The sequence below is a fragment of the Salvelinus sp. IW2-2015 genome, linkage group LG5 (assembly GCF_002910315.2).
Source record: "Salvelinus sp. IW2-2015 linkage group LG5, ASM291031v2, whole genome shotgun sequence".
In the NCBI taxonomy this organism is placed as follows: Eukaryota; Metazoa; Chordata; class Actinopteri; order Salmoniformes; family Salmonidae; genus Salvelinus; species Salvelinus sp. IW2-2015.
In genome coordinates this window covers 22,025,507-22,042,180 of record NC_036844.1, presented here as the reverse complement: position 1 = coordinate 22,042,180, position 16,674 = coordinate 22,025,507, and the positions used below count along the sequence as shown (strand labels likewise).

Below are 16,674 nucleotides of genomic sequence, written 5' to 3'. Positions count from 1 at the left end.
TATGTCAATCTAGAGCTACAGTGACCTCTGCTGTTTAAAAGGAAGTGCTTGAGAACAAAGGAAATGTCAATTATCTGTTTTTTCTTATTGCAGAAACACCTACCTGTATACATACAAGAAGTATACAAAAAGACAATGATACAATATTCAAGGGGTTACAACAAATTACATATTATACAAAGACCTTAAAATATACGCACGTATTGATTGTTTTAACAGCTTTTTCATTAGAAGAATGTAGAATGGTCTTAATGTACTGCTCGAATTCCTTATACAAAACATGGAAGATGTTTTTTTTATTAGTGAATTTACATGTATTAATATTTTCCATTAGCACAATTAGATTTATGAGGTAAAATTGTTTTTCTTTATACTTATTATAGTTAAAGAAACCGAGCAGCACATTCTCACATAACAAACAAAAGTCATCAAGAATATTAACAATGATAAAACTATGAATATCTTGCCATAATTTCTTTACATATAGACAATGCCAAAATAAATGCAAAACTGTTTCTGGATGCTATACACAAAAAATACAGTTAATGTTAATGTATTTTCTTAGTTTCTTCAAGTAGTGCAGGGTAAAATGTTAGTTTTCCAGTCTTCATAGGTTGATGTTACATGAACGTCAGTAGTTACCGTAACAAAGTAATAACCCTAACCTTAACCACAGTGTTTACTTTATGCCTAATGTTAAATTTTGATCATAGAGCACATTTTTGCTTTCATTCATTTTTTACGATATAGCCAAATTTGACTTATTGGCTGGGGTTATTGTGATTACCAGTATTAATTGGTTGATGTTAAAAAGTATCCCGTATTCATAATGTAATAGTGGTTGATATTAAGTATCCATACAATGTACTGTAGCAATATAAACATGGGTGGAGGTTGCTGAGGGGAGAATGGCTCATAATAATGATTGTAATGGAGTCAATTGAATGGTATCAACCACATGGAAATCACTTGTTTGATACCATTCCACTGACTCCATTCCAACTATTATTATGAGTAATCCTCCCCTCAGCAGTCTCCACTGGATTGGGAATTCAGAGGTGGAGTGGAGGAGCCTCTATTTGAAGGTGTAGAGTTAGGATTAGGGTTGAGCCATGCCCTGTCATCTGCCATCTCTCCACACGTTCCTCTTGTCCCATGTCCAGCTAGTCTGGCTGATACAAACTCGAAGTCCTCCTCCAAGTCTGCTGTGTACCACATGGGTCGCATCAGCCAGGCTAATGTCCATCCTAACCCTAACTTCATGTCCACACCCCAACTTCATGTCCACACCCCGGTTCAACCCTAACCCTTGCCTCAACCCTAACCGTAGACTGGTAATACATTGTACTTAGAGCTGTAGCACAAACCAAAACCATAACCCTAGTAATACATTGTACTTAAAGCTATAGAAACAACTAAACCATAACTCTAACCCTAGGCTGGTAATACATGTACAGCTGTAGAGCCAACCATAACCCTAAATTTAACCCTAGACTGGAAATATTGTACTTATAGCTGTAGCACCAACCCCAACCCTAGACTGGTAATACATTATAATCCTAACTTCATGTCCACGCCCTGGCTTAACCCTAACCCTAGCCATAACCCTAGCTTCATGTCCACACCTTGGATCAAACCTGGGCTATAATAACCCTAAGAGTTTATCATCCTTTTCTCTTTGGACCCATAAGATGCTGGAGCTCGTCTCCCCCTTTGACCCAAGGTGCAGGAGCCTGGCTTCGATTGCTCTGGCTCCATTTCAACAGTGACTATAAAACAGGTAATCAACAATGTTACAAATACACACTGGAATGAACTTAGTTATTTTTCTCTGTAGCCTTTAACTCCTGATGATTTAATTTAGTATTTGATGGAATTTGCCTATTATTGTTGTGGAACAGGTTTAAAAATAGTTCAACATGCATATGCAGATTGTGTTGAGGGTATTTTCTTTATTATACACTGAGATAACTACATAACAAGGTGTACACTTTTTAGGTAAGTTTAGCCAATGATGTATTGCTGATGCTATGTATTTGCCCTTGAGAGAGACTTTGAAGCCACCGGTCGCCCATATAGCCACTCCCCAGTATGAGCAGTCCTCCATAGGAATGAATGGAATTCTACAGTATTTCAATTAAATGTTTCAAGGACAAAATTCCATGTATTTACACTGAACAAAAATATAAACGCAGAATGTAAAGTGTTGGTCCCAAGTTTCATGAGCTGAAATGAAAGATCCCAGAAATGTTCCATATGCACAAAAAGCTTATTTCTCTCAAATGTTGTGCACAAATTAGTTTATATCCCTGTTAGTGAGCACTTCTCCTTTGTCATGGTAACCCATCCACCTGACGCGTGTGGCATATCAAGAAGCTGATTAAACAGCATGATCATGACACAGGTGCACCTTGTGCTGGGGACAATAAAAGGCCACTCTAAAATGTGCAGTTTTGTCACAATGCAACAGATATCTCAAGTTCTGAGGTAGCATGCAATTGGCATGCTGACAGCAAGAATGTCCACCAGAGCTGTTGCCAAAGAATTGAATGTTAATTTCTCTACCATAAGCCGCCTCCTAACATTGTTTTAGAGAATTTGGCTGTACATCCAACCAGCCTCAGAACCGCAGACTACGTGAAACCAGCCCAGGACCTCCACATTTGGCTTCATCACCTGCAGGATTGTCTGAGACCAGCCACCCGGACAGCTGACTAAACTGTGGGTTTGCACAACCGAAGAATTTCTCCTAACCAAGGTCTTGACCTGACTGCAGTTTGGTGTCCTAACCGGCTTCAGAAGGAAAATGCTCACGTTCCATGGCCACTGGCACGCTGGAGAAGGGTCCTTCTCCAATCCTGCTTTCAACTGTACCGGGCAGATATTTTAACATTTTTATTTCACCTTTATTTAACCAGGTAGGCCAGTTGAGAACAAGTTCTCATTTACAACTGCGACCTGGCCTAGATTAAGCAAAGCAGTGCGACAACAACAACACAGAGTTACACGTGGGATAAACAAACGTACAATCAATAACACAATAGAAAAATCTATGTACAGTCGTGGCCAAAACTTTTGAGAACTACACAAATATTAATTTCCACAAAGTTTGCTGCTTCAGTGTCTTTAGATATTTTTGTCAGATGTTACTATGGAATACTGAAGTATAATTACAAGCATTTCATAAGTGTCAAAGGCTTTTATTGACAATTAAATTAAGTTGATGCAAAGAGTCAATATTTGCAGTGTTGACCCTTCTTTTTCAAGACCTCTGCAATCCGCCCTGGCATGCTGTCAGTTAACTTCTGGGCCACATCCTGACTGATGGCAGCCTATTCTTGCATAATCAATGCTTGGAGTTTGTCAGAATTTGTGGGTTTTTGTTTGTCCACCCGCCTCTTGAGGATTGACCACAAGTTCTCAATGGGATTAAGGTCTGGGGAGTTTCCTGGCCATGGACCCAAAATATCGATGTTTGTTCCCCGAGCCACTTAGTTATCACTTTTGCCTCATGGCAAGGTGCTCCATCATGCTGGAAAAGACATTGCTCATCACCAAACTGTTCCTGGATGGTTGGGAGAAGTTGCTCTCGGAGGATGTGTTAGTACCATTCTTTATTCATGGCTGTGTTCTTAGGCAAAATTGTGAGTGAGCCCACTCCTTTGGCTGAGAAGCAACCCCACACATGAATGGTCTCAGGATGCTTTACTGTTGGCATGACACAGGACTGATGGTAGCGCTCACCTTGTCTTCTCCGGACAATATTTTTTCCGGATGCCTCAAACAATCGGAAAGGGGATTCATCAGAGAAAATGACTTTACCCCAGTCCTCAGCAGTCCAATCCCTGTACCTTTTGCAGAATATCAGTCTGTCCCTGATGTTTTTCCTGGAGAGAAGTGGCTTCTAAGCTGCCCTTCTTGACATCAGGCCATCCTCCAAAAGTCTTTGCCTCACTATGAGTGCAGATGGACTCACACCTGCCTGCTGCCATTCCTGAGCAATCTTGGACTGGTGGTGCCCTGATCCCGCAGCTGAATCAACTTTAGGAGACGGTCCTGGCGCTTGCTGGACTTTCTTGGGCGCCCTGAAGCCTTCTTCACAACAATTGAACCGCTCTCCTTGAAGTTCTTGATGATCCGATAAATGGTTGATTTAGGTGCAATCGTACTGGCCGCAATATCCTTGCCTGTGAAGCCCTTTTTGTGCAAAGCAATGATGACGGCACATGTTTCCTTGCAGGTAACCGTGGTTGACAGAGGAAGAATAATGATTCCAAGCACCACCCTCCTTTTGAAGCTTCCAGTCTGTTATTTGAACTCAATCAGCATGATAGCGTGATCTCCAGCCTTGTCCTCGTCAACACTCACACCTGTGTTAACGAGAGAATCACTGACGTGATGTCAGCTGGTCCTTTTGTGGCAGGGCTGAAATGCAGTGGAAATGTTTTTGGGGGATTCAGTTAATTTGCATGGCAAAGAGGGACTTTGCAATTAATTGCAATTCATCTGATCACTCTTCATAACATTCTGGAGTATATGCAAATTGCTACCATACAAACAGGCAGCAGACTTTGTGAAAATTAATATTTGTGTCATTCTCAAAACCTTTGGCCACGACTGTACAGTGTGTGCAAATGTAGTAAGATTAGGGAGGTAAGGCAATAAATAGGCCATAGAGGTGAAATAATTACAATTTAGCATTAACACTGGAATGATAGATGTGCAGATGATGATGTGCAAGTAGAGATACTGGGGTGCAAAATTGAAAAATAAAATAAATAACAATATGGGGACGAGGTAGTTGGGTGTGCTATTTACAGATGGGCTGTGTATTGGTACAGTGATCGGTAAACTGCTCTGACAGCTGATGCTTAAAGTTAGAGAGGGAGATATAAGTCTCCAGCTTCAGTGATTTTGGCAATTCGTTCCAGTCATTGGCAGCAGAGAACTGGAAGGAAAGGCGGCCAAAGTAAGTGTTGGCTTTGGGGATGACCAGTGAAATATACCTGCTGGTGCGCATGCTACGTGTGGGTGTTGCTATGGTGACCAGTGAGCTGAGATAAGGCGGGGCTATACCTGGCAAAGACTTATAGATGACCTGTAGCCAGTGGGTTTGGGGACGAATATGTAGCGAGGGCCAGCCAATGAGAGCATATAGGTTGCAGTGGTGGGTAGTATATGGGGCTTTGGTGACGAAACAGATGGCACTGTGATAGACTGCATCCAATTTGCTGAGTAAAGTGTTGGAGGCTATTTTGTAAATGACATCGCCGAAGTCAGGGATCGGTAGGATAGTCAGTTTTACGAGGGTATGTTTGGCAGCATGAGTGAAGGAGGCTTTGTTGCAAAATAGGAAGCCGATTCTAGATTTAATTTTGGATTGGAGATGCTTAAAGTGAGTCTGGAAGGAGAGTTTACAGTCTAATCAGACACCTAGGTATTTGTAGTTGTCCACATATTCTAAGTCAAAGCCGCCCAGAGTAGTGATGCTAGTCGGGCGGGCGGGTGTAGGCAGCAATCGGTTGAAGAGCATGCATGTAGTTTTACTAGCATTTAAAAGCAGTTGGAGGCCACGGAAGGAGTGTTGTATGGCATTGAAGCTTGTTTGGAGGTTTGTTAACACAGTGTCCAAAGAAGGGCCAGATGTATACATAATGTCGTCTGCGTAGAGGTGGATCAGAGAGTCACCAGCCCGAGAATTGAACCCTGTGGCACCCCCATAGAGATTGCCAGCGGTTCGGACAACAGGCCCTCCGATTTGACACAATGAACTCTGTCCGAGAAGTTGGTGAACCAGGCGAGGCAGTCATTTGAGAAACCAAGGCCATTGAGTCTGCCGATAAGAATGCGTGATTGACAGAGTCGAAAGCCTTGGCCAGGTTGATGAAGACGGCTGCACAGTACTGTCTTTTATCGATGGTGGTTATGATATCGTTTAGGACCTTGAGTGTGGCTGAGGTGCACCCATGACCAGCTCGGAAACGAGATTGCATAGTGGAGAAGGTACGGTGGGATTTGAAATGGTCGGTGATTTGTTTGTTAACTTGGCTTTTGAAGATTTTAGAAAGGCAGGGCAGGATGGATATAGGTCTATAACAGTTTGGGTCTAGAGTGTCTCCCCTTTTGAAGAGGGGTATGACCGCGTCAGCTTTCCAATCTTTGGGGATCTCAGATGATACGAAAGAGAGGTTGAAGAGGCTAGTAATAGGGGTTGCAACAATTTCGTCAGATAATTTCAGAAAGAGAGGGTCCAGATTGTCTAGCCCTGCTGATTTGTAGGGATCCAGATTTTGCAGCTCTTTCAGAACATCAGCTGTCTTGATTTGGGTGAAGGAGAAGCGGGGGGGACTTGGGCAAGTTTCTGCGGGGGGTGCAGAGCTGTTGGCCGGGGTAGGGGTAGCCAGGTGGAAAGCATGGCCAGCTGTAGAAAAATGCTTATTGAAATGATCGATTATCGTAGATTTATCGGTGGTGACAGTGTTTCCTAGCATCAGTGCAGTGGGCAACTGGGAGGAGGTGCTCTTATTCTCCATGGACTTTACAGTGTCCCAAAACTTTGGGGAATCAGTGCTATAGGATGCACATTTCTGTTTGAAAAAGCTAGCCTTAGCTTTCCTAACTGACTGTGTATATTGGTTCCTAACTTCCCTGAAAAGTTGCATATTGCAGATAATAATGCAGTATGCTTGGCCCCGTGTGGCTCAGTTGGTAGAGCATGGCGCTTGCAACGCCAGGGTTGTGGGTTCATTCCCCACGGGGGGACCAGGATGAATATGTATGAACTTTCCAATTTGTAAGTCGCTCTGGATAAGAGCGTCTGCTAAATGACTTAAATGTAAATGTTTGCCATAGGATGTTTTTGTGCTGGTCAAGGGCATTCAAGTCTGGGGTGAACCAAGGGCTATATCTGTTCTTAGTTCTACATTTTTTTGAATGGGGCATGCTTATTTAAAATGGTGAGGAAAGCACTTTTAAAGAGCAACCAGGCATCCTCTACTGACGGGAGGTCAATATCCTTCCAGGATACCCGGGCCAGGTTGATTAGAAAGGCCTGCTCGAGTTTGACAGTGATGAGGGGTGGTCGTTTGACCACGGACCCATTACAGACGCAGGCAATGAGGCTGTGATCGCTGAGATCCTGGTTGAAGACAGCAGAGGTGTATTTAGAGGGCAAGTTTGTCAGGATGATATCTATGAGGGTGCCCATGGTTACGGATTTAGGGTTGTACCTGGTAGGTTCCTTGATAATTTGTGTGAGATTAAGGGCATCTAGCTTAGATTGTAGGATGGCCGGGGTGTTAAGCATATCCCAGTTTAGGTCACCTAACAGTACGAACTCTGAAGATAGATGGGGGGCAATCAATTCACATATGGTGTCCAGGACACAGCTGGGGGATGAGGGGGGTCTATAACAAGCGGAAACGGTGAGAGACTTGTTTCTGGAAAGGTGGATTTTTAGAAGTAGAAGCTCAAACTGCTTGGGCACGGACCTGGATAGTATGACAGAACTCTGCAGGCTATCTCTGCAGTGGATTGCAACTCCGCCCCATTTGGCAGTTCTATCTTGTCGGAAAATGTTGTAGTTGGGGATGGAAATTTCTGCATTTTTGGTGGCCTTCCTAAACCAGGATTCAGACATGGCTAGGACATCAGGGTTGGCGGAGTGTGCTAAAGCAGTGAATAAAACAAACTTAGGGAGGAGGCTTCTGATGTTAACATGCATGAAACCAAGGCTTTAACGGTTACAGAAGTCAACAAATGAGAGCGCCTGGGGAATAGGTGTGGTGCTGGAGGCTACATGGCCTGGGTTAACCTCTACATCACCAGAGGAACAGAGGAGGAGTAGGATAAGGGTACGGCTAAAGGCTATAAGATCTGGTCGTCTAGTGCGTTGGGAACAGAGAATAAAAGGAGCAGATTTCTGGGCGTGGTAGAATAGATTCAGGGCATAATGTACAGACAAGGGTATGGTAGGATGTGAGTACAGTGGAGGTAAACTTAGGCATTGAGTGACGATGAGAGCGGTGTCTCTGGAGGCACCAGTTAAGCCAGGTGAGGTCTCCGTATGTGTGGGAGGTGGGACAAAAGAGCTATCAAAGGCAAGTTGAGCGGGGCTGGGGGCTCTATAGTGAAATAAAACAATAATAACTATCCTAAACAGCAGTAGACAAGGCATATTGACATTAGTGAGAGGCATGTGTAGCCGAGTGATCATAGGGTCCAATGAGCAGCAATTAAGTGAGTCAGGGAGCCGTTCGGTAGTCGCTACTACGCTAGGCGAGCTGGAGACACGACGATTCAGAAAGCTAGCCGGCCGGGGATAGCAGATGGGTCTTCGGCAATGTTGCAACGGAAAAGCCTGTTGAAACCTCCTTGGACGATTATGTCGGCAGACCAGTCGTGATGGATCACAGGGGCTCCGTGTCGGCAATAAAGGGTCCAGGCCAATTGGCAAAAGAGGTATTGTAGCCCAAGAATTAGCTGGTAGACTTCTTCGGCTAGCCGGGAGATGGGCCTAGCTCGAGGCTAACTGGCGCTTGCTTCGGGACAGAGGTGTTAGCCAGCAGTAGCCACTCAGGTGATGGAAGACAGTGTGCCGATGTCAACGTTGTGAACAGTGCCCCACGGTGGCGGTGGGGTTATGGTATGGGCAAGCATAAGCTACAGACAACGAACACAATTGCATTTCATCAATGGTAATTTCAATGCACAGATATACCGTGACGAGATCCTGAGGCCCATTGTCATGCCATTCATCTGTCGCCATCAGCTCATGTTTCAGCATGTGTCGCCATCAGCTCATGTTTCAGCTTGATCATGCACAGCCGTTGTCGCAAGGATCTGTACACAATTCCTGGAAGCTGGCAGTGGTGGAAAAGGTACTCAATTGTCTTACTTGAGTAAAAGTAAAGATGCCTTAATAGAAAATGACTCAAGTAAAAGTCACCCAGTAAAATACTACCTGAGTAAAAATCTAAAAGTATTTTGTTTTAAATATACTTAAGTATCAAAAGTAAATGGAATTGCTAAAATGTACTTAAGTATCAAAAGTAAAAGTATAATCCATTTAAAATTCCTTATATTAAGCAAACCAGAAGGCATAATTTTATTTATTTTTTATTAATTAGCAGATAGCCAGGGGCACATTTCAACACTCAAGACATAATTTACAAACATTTGTGTTTAGTGAGTCCGCCTGATCAGAGGCAGTAGGGATGACCAAGGATGTTCTCTTGATAAGTGTGTGAATTGGACCATTTTCCTGTCAAAATGTAACGAGTACTTTTGGGAGTCAGGGAAAATATATGGAGTAAAAAGTACATTCTTTTCTTTAAGAATGTAGTGAAGTAAAAGTTTTTTTAAAAACATTTAAAAAAAATAATAAAGTACAGATACACCAAAACAACTACTTAAGTAGTACTTTAAAGTATTTTTTACTTAGGTACTTTACATCACTGGAAGCTGGAAATGTCCTAGTTCTTCCATGGCCTGCATACTACCCAGACATGTCACCCATTGCGCATGTTTGGAATGCTATGGATCGACGTATACGACAGCGTGTTCCAGTTCCTGCCAATATCCAGCAACTCTGCACAGCCATTGAAGAGTGGGACAACATTCCACAGGCCACAATCAACAGCCTGAACAACTCTATGCAACTCTATGCGAAGGAGATGTGTCACGTTGCATGAGGCAAATGGTGGTCACACCAGATACAAACCGGTTCTCTGATCTACGCCCCTTTCCTTTTGTTTTTTTAAGGTATTTGCGACCAACAGATGCATATTTGTATTCCCAGTCGTGAAATCCATAGATTAGGGCCCAAAGAATTTATTTATATTGACTGATTTCCTTATATGAACTTTAACTCAGTAAAAAATGTGAAATTGTTGCATGTTGCATTTATATTTTGGTTCAGTGTCTGTAATAGAATAAATGTGGCAAAAACAAATGTAGACATTAATAAATACATTTCTATAGCTTCCACTAAAAAGAAATGTATAATGGTAGGGAGAGTAGGGAGAGTGCCAAGATGGAGGCGCTGTGGCTTCATCATTGGTTATAGCTGGCAGCTGCAAAAGATCCCAACAATGAGAAGACCAAAACAAAATCAAATAACTTTGAATAATAGCAACATTGAGTAATATCAACAAACATTTTACAAGAGACAGAAAAGCACCACAGAAGTACACAAAATACAAACAATAACTATATTGCATAATACAAGTCAATTTCTCAAATAACACACTGCAGTGAAATGTTCAACTATTCGATACAATTACAGCAATGTGAGTGGATAGTGACTAATATTGTGGCAGTGAAATAATATAAAATGTATGTTTGTCTGCAGCTTAGTTAGTTTGTTGTAATCATGTCTTTTAGTATGGTCATTTAGCAGACTAATTTTTCCAAAGCAACTTGCAGTTAACACAGTCAGTGTAGTATATGTCCCACGCAATTCAAACACACAACCCTGGTATTGCCAGCACCCTGATCCAAGTCCAACCAACTGATCCATCTGAGCTACCAGGTCACCAGGCGCAGGACATCTCGGAGGCAGCGTCGCTGTTGCGTCGTGTGCGGATAGGGGACCAGCCATACTCAGACTGGGCATCATCAGCCAGACTGTGGAGTCGGCCCCAGCGTGGAGCGTGCCTGGAGCCCTGCTTCCCTCCCCAGGTACGAGGCTTCGGGTTCATCTGCACACAAAAGCCATGATATTATAGAAAACCATGCACCTCTTCTTAACACAGACAGAAGCAGTTGTCAGTTAAACTGTCCCTTTACCATGTCTCCGGTCTCTCACCTGAACAAAGACGGATGTGTTCATCTGAAGGGTCTCCACTCGCTCTGACAGCTGACCCAGCCAGTCCAGATGGTCAGCAATAGATTGGTTCAGATCACCATTGATCTGCAATGGTGTAGAAACAGATACAGTTATAGTTCAGTATAAATCCCACTCTGAGCTCAATGGGGCTTCCATGGACAAGTACAGTGCATTCGAAAGTATTCAGACCATTTGACTTTTTCCACATTTTGTTACATTACAGCCTTATTCTCAAATTGATTACATTGTTGTCTTTTTCTTGTCAATCTACACACAATACCCCATAATGACAAAGTAAAAACAGGTTTAGAATTTTTTTGAAGTTTATTACAAATAAAAAAGTAAAATATCACATTTACATTAGTATTCAGACCCTTTACACAGTATTTTGTTGAAGCACTTTTGGCAGCGATTACTGCCTCGAGTCTTCTTGGGTATGCCGCTACAAGCTTGCCACACCTGTATTTGGGGAGTTTCTCCCATTCTTCTCTGCAGATCCTCTCAAGCTCTGTCAGGTTGGATGAGGAGCGTCGCTGCACAGCTATTTTCAGGTCTCTTCAGAGATGTTTGATCGGGTTCAAGTCTGGGCTCTGGCTGGGCCACTCAAGGACATTCAGAGTCTTGTCCCAAAGCCCCTCCTGCGTTGTCTTGGCTGTGTGCTTACGGTTGCTGTCCAGTTGGAAGGGGAACCTTTGCCCCAGTCTGAGGTCCAGGTTTTCATCAAGGATCTCTCTGTACTTTGCTCCGTTCATCTTCAATCCTGACTAGTCTCCCAGTCCATGCCGTTGAAAAACATTCCCACAGCATGATGCTGCCACCACCATGCTTCACCATAGGGATGGTGCCAGGTTTACTCCAGACATGAGGCTTTGCATTCAGGCCAAGAGTTCAATGTTGTTTCATCAGACAATAGAATCTTGTTTCTCATGGTCTGAGTCTTTCGGTGTCTTTTGGCAAACTCCAAGTGGGCTGTCATGTGCCTTTTTACTGAGGAGTGGCTACCCTCTGGCCATTACCATAAAGATCTGATTGGTGGAGTGCTGCACAGAAGGTTATCCCATCTCCACAGAGGAACTCTGGAAGTCTGACCATTGGGTTCTTGGTAACCTCCCTGACTTCTTCCATTTAAGAATGGAGGCCATTGTGTTCTTGGGGACTTTCAATGCTTGTACACTTCTCCAGATATATGCCTCGACACAATCCTGCCTCGGAGCTCTACGGACAACCTCATGGCTTGGTTTTTGCTCTGACATGCACTGTCAACCGTGGGACCTTATATAGACAGGTGTGTGCCTTTCCAAATCATGTCCAATCAATTTAATTTACCACAGGTGGACTCCAATCAAGTTGTAGAAACATCTCAAGGATGATCAATGGAAACAGGATGCACCTGAGCTCAATTTCGAGTCTCATAGCAAAGGGTTTGAATATTTACGTAAATAAGGTATGTTTTTATTTTTTAATCCATTTACAGAAATGTCTAAAAACCTGTTTTCGCTTTGTCATTATAGGGTATTTTGTGTAGATTGATGAGTAAAAACATTATTTAATCCATTTTAGATTAAGGCTGTAACATAACAAAATGTGGAAAAATTCAAGGGGTCTGAATACTTCCTGAATGCACTGTATGTAGTGGATCAGTATTCAGATCAGAAAAGGGGGAAATAGGCCTATAGGCTATAGTAGTTGAGTGAGAGAATAAATAGTGCAAACAAACCCCAGAAAGGTTGTCTTTGAGCTCAGTAGCAGAGAGGCAGACGTGCTCTAGTTTATCAATCTGCTCCTTCAGACGGTCTTCAAGCTCCTGCATCATCATCAGACCCTCGTCTGGCCTGACTGCTCTACCTGACATCCTGAGACAAAGCACAACAAAATATAATGAAGACACGTATCAAATTCCATCATAATGAGTGTTGACTCCCTGGACCCTACAAATGTACTACTGCCTCTGCCAAGTGGTCTGGGGCCTCATTTATAAACCGTGCATACACGTACAGTGCCTTCAGAAAGATTCATACCCCTTGACTTATTCCACATTTTGTTGTGTTACAGCCTGAATTCAAAATGGATTAAAAAAATATATATATATATATACACTGCTCAAAAAAATAAAGGGAACACTTAAACAACACAATGTAACTCCAAGTCAATCACACTTCTGTGAAATCAAACTGTACACTTAGGAAGCAACACTGATTGACAAAAATTTCACATGCTGTTGTGCAAATGGAATAGACAAAAGGTGGAAATTATAGGCAATTAGCAAGACACCCCAATAAAGGAGTGGTTCTGCAGGTGGTGACCACAGACCACTTCTCAGTTCCTATGCTTCCTGGCTGATGTTTTGGTCACTTTTGAATGCTGGCGGTGCTCTCACTCTAGTGGTAGCATGAGACGGAGTCTACAACCCACACAAGTGGCTCAGGTAGTGCAGCTCATCCAGGATGGCACATCAATGCGACTGTGGCAAAGAGTTTGCTGTGTCTGTCAGCGTAGTGCCAGAGCATGGAGGCGCTACCAGGAGACAGGCCAGTACATCAGGAGACGTGGAGGAGGCCGTAGGAGGGCAACAACCCAGCAGCAGGACCGCTACCTCCGCCTTTGTGCAAGGAGGAGCACTGCCAGAGCCCTGCAAAATGACCTCCAGCAGGCCACAAATGTGGCGATGTTTCCAGCATATGGTCTCACAAGGGGTCTGAGGATCTCATCTCGGTACCTAATGGCAGTCAGGCTACCTCTGGCGAGCACATGGAGGGCTGTCCGGCCCCCGAAAGAAATGACACCTCACAACATGACTGACCCACCGCCAAACCGGTCATGCTGGAGGATGTTGCAGGCAGCAGAACGTTCTCCACGGCGTCTCCAGACTCTGTCACGTCTGTCACATGTGCTCATTGTGAACCTGCTTTCATCTGTGAAGAGCACAGGGCGCCAGTGGCGAATTTGCCAATCTTGGTGTTCTCTGGCAAATGCCAAACGTCCTGCACGGTGTTGGGCTGTAAGCACAACCCCCCACCTGTGGACGTCGGGCCCTCATACCACCCTCATGGAGTCTGTTTCTGACCGTTTGAGCAGACACATGCACATTTGTGGCCTGCTGGAGGTCATTTTGCAGGGCTCTGGCAGTGCTCCTCCTTGCACAAAGGATTTTTTTTGCGACGCGAGCGGTGTGGTCAGCCTATAAATCAATGGACGAGGTTTTTGTATGGGGGCAATGAGACATTGTCGAACTGAGTCAAGATGAACAATAACTGCTATTTTGATTTGTGATGCTTATTTAATACACGTTTTGTAATGCGTAGGTTTTTATGAGTGATATGTGTGATGCACGTGACTGAGAAAAAACACTATATCGCAGTTGTCCCCGTTGAAATTCGAGACGGTCTATGTATATGTATTAGGCTAGCATAGCATCTAACTCTCCATTGAATACAGGCGATTAACGCAACACCCCTCATCGAATATTTTTTTAAAGTATTCAAATAATGAGACGTATCTACCAATCCAAAGACAGAACGGGAGCTGGACAGCCCACCATTTCAAATCCAGTGTTAGGATGGAGACAATACAAGTAAGTATCTAATCATTATATCCATATCTTTGCCCTGGTTTAACGCTGGGCGTTAACATTAGGAATTAGCCACTCTAGCGTGGTGGTGGAAAATGGTGTTTCATAAAGACAGTATGTATATTTTCCCCGCCTTCTCGCCGTTACATCTAGTTACGGAGGAAATCGACGCCTTTGAATGTTTTATGTACAAACTCGTCCACGGAGGAAAATGTGTATAGCCGGCAGCATGCATGCTCTTTGGACTGTAAAATTAAATGACTCAATATCGCCATCTGCCGGCCTTTTGGGGTACATTCTCCCTGGACGATAAAGGGCCGACTGCCACGTTCAAGTGTTCGAAATTCGCGAGTGTTTTAGAACATAGACACATTCGTGACATTCAACTTTATTCCCCATAAAATGTAAATACATTTACCCCATTTATAATGCAGTCCATCAGTACACTTTGTACAAGCAACGTAAAGTGACTGAGGTAGCTTACTTTGAGAAGAGCGTTGCACGACAAAAGTTTTCAAACGTAACTTACCCACAAGACATCAGTTGACAACATTCTAGACCACCTCATTTATCTCTACAAGTTGACGTACACAAAGTTTGAGTTCAAATGTTTACCTTCTACTTGATTTATTCCGTCAAGATGTCCTGATATGTCCTGTTTAGAGTGCAAGTGCTGAACAATTATCTTCAGTGTAGAAAGCCCCCTTTGTCTGAGAAAAATTCGTGGAATTCGACACTTATGACGTCATGACATTCACTTGGCTTATTTTTCCGCAGGTGAAAACCACCACGTCGGTTATTTGATACGATAGGCCTTGTACCAAGTATGGTACGATAACCCGTTTGTATTTCTGTTGCAGCCGCACAGATTCAATACATTTTATTAGTAAAAAAATATTCTAATACCTTTATCCAACTGACAGCCTTGAACACAAAACACATTCAAAAAGGACAACGGTTTTGAAAAAGCACAACGGCTTTATTTCTCTCAAGCTCTTAACAAGGAAAGGGCGAATATGATCACATATCAGGAAGGATAGACTGTTGGATCAGTTCCAGAGTGTACGGGTCCTCTGACAAAACAAATATGACTCTTAAAAGTAAAAAAAAAAAAAAAAAAAAAAAAAGCGTCATGGCGATATCTTGGTGTAGGTACAGTATTAGAAGTCGAGCGCGGAAACCGAATGCAGTTTCTCAGGTGTGTATAAGAGGTTTCAGTGTCCACCTTTTCCATCCAAAAACTGACAGGGTCCTGTCACTGCAAAAAGCAGGAAAGCCATAACGTCCAATAAGCCAATCCAAAAGTTAAAGCAGTTCACCCTGTGAGAACATAAGTGACCTTTTAAACATTTATCATTTTATTAGTGATACAATATATAAATCAAACATGTTTGACTCCCACCCTCCCCGACTGACCACAACTCGGAATATAATGAACAGGTATGCATAATGTACAGACATCAGTGACAAAGATGAGTGAACATTTTGTAGTGTCATGGAGCATTATAATAAGCAGTAACATCTCTAAACCGTTATGACATTGGAATAGTAAATATGACTTTCAAAATGTGACAAAAAAAAAGCAAACAGATCACATTTTTCTAACAAAAAATAAATGCTTTAATATTCCTTCTGAGACCCCAAAGCAACTGCAACGTTCACAAAAAAATGTTACACGAAGATAGTACATTAATTCATCTAGCATCTAATCCCCCTCCGTTATCATCAAATTGTAACATAGAAATAGATATTTGGACCCTGATTGAGAGTTCTAGTTAGGCTGCGTTTATTAACCGGAGACCTTACATGGTGCTGAACGTTCACGAGGGAGGTATGCCTACTAATTTCTTCACTAACCTCCATCAAGTCGTGTTTATAATAGCTCTAGGAGAAAAAGCAAAAACACTCCAGGAGAGGGATATAAAATCACTTGACATGTATCAGATGTGATTCAGATTTCAACTCATTACAACTAAAAGGATAGCGATAGAAAGAATTTGAATCAGCTATTGGGATCGTACAGTAAGTCAATGAAGCCCACCCTCACTCCCCAATACTAAAGGATAACTCCACATTTTTTGCCAGCTTGGTTGATTAAAACCACACACACACACTGCAGCGGCACATGTCCACTGACTTCAGAGCCTTTTGAAATGTTGTGACGTAATCCTGGATCAGGCCCTGCGGTTAACCCATGTTCAGCACATCACATGCACACACTGCATCAAAGCCAGGGAAGCTTCAAATGAGGCAACATGAGTTCTCTAAAATAGGAAAT

The 16,674-nt window shown here is 42.9% G+C and overlaps 1 protein-coding gene across 6 annotated transcripts in view; it reads right to left on the bottom strand.

The window, feature by feature from the left end:
• Nucleotides 1-9,101: 9,101 nt before the first annotated feature.
• Nucleotides 9,102-16,674, bottom strand: part of LOC111964052 (protein PRRC2B) — a 51,516-nt gene continuing 43,943 nt past the window's right edge. For 5 of the 6 annotated variants that reach the window (XM_070443600.1, XM_070443602.1, XM_070443601.1 and 2 more), the window contains 4 exons: nt 15,012-16,674; nt 12,546-12,681; nt 10,808-10,912; nt 9,102-10,700 (listed from right to left, as the gene is read on the bottom strand). The exon at nt 15,012-16,674 is cut by the window's right edge and continues 1,007 nt beyond it. The gene's annotated coding sequence lies outside the window, so the exon portion shown is untranslated. The remainder of the gene's footprint in view (nt 10,701-10,807; nt 10,913-12,545; nt 12,682-15,011) is intronic. The other variant, XM_023987726.2, reaches the window with a different exon arrangement.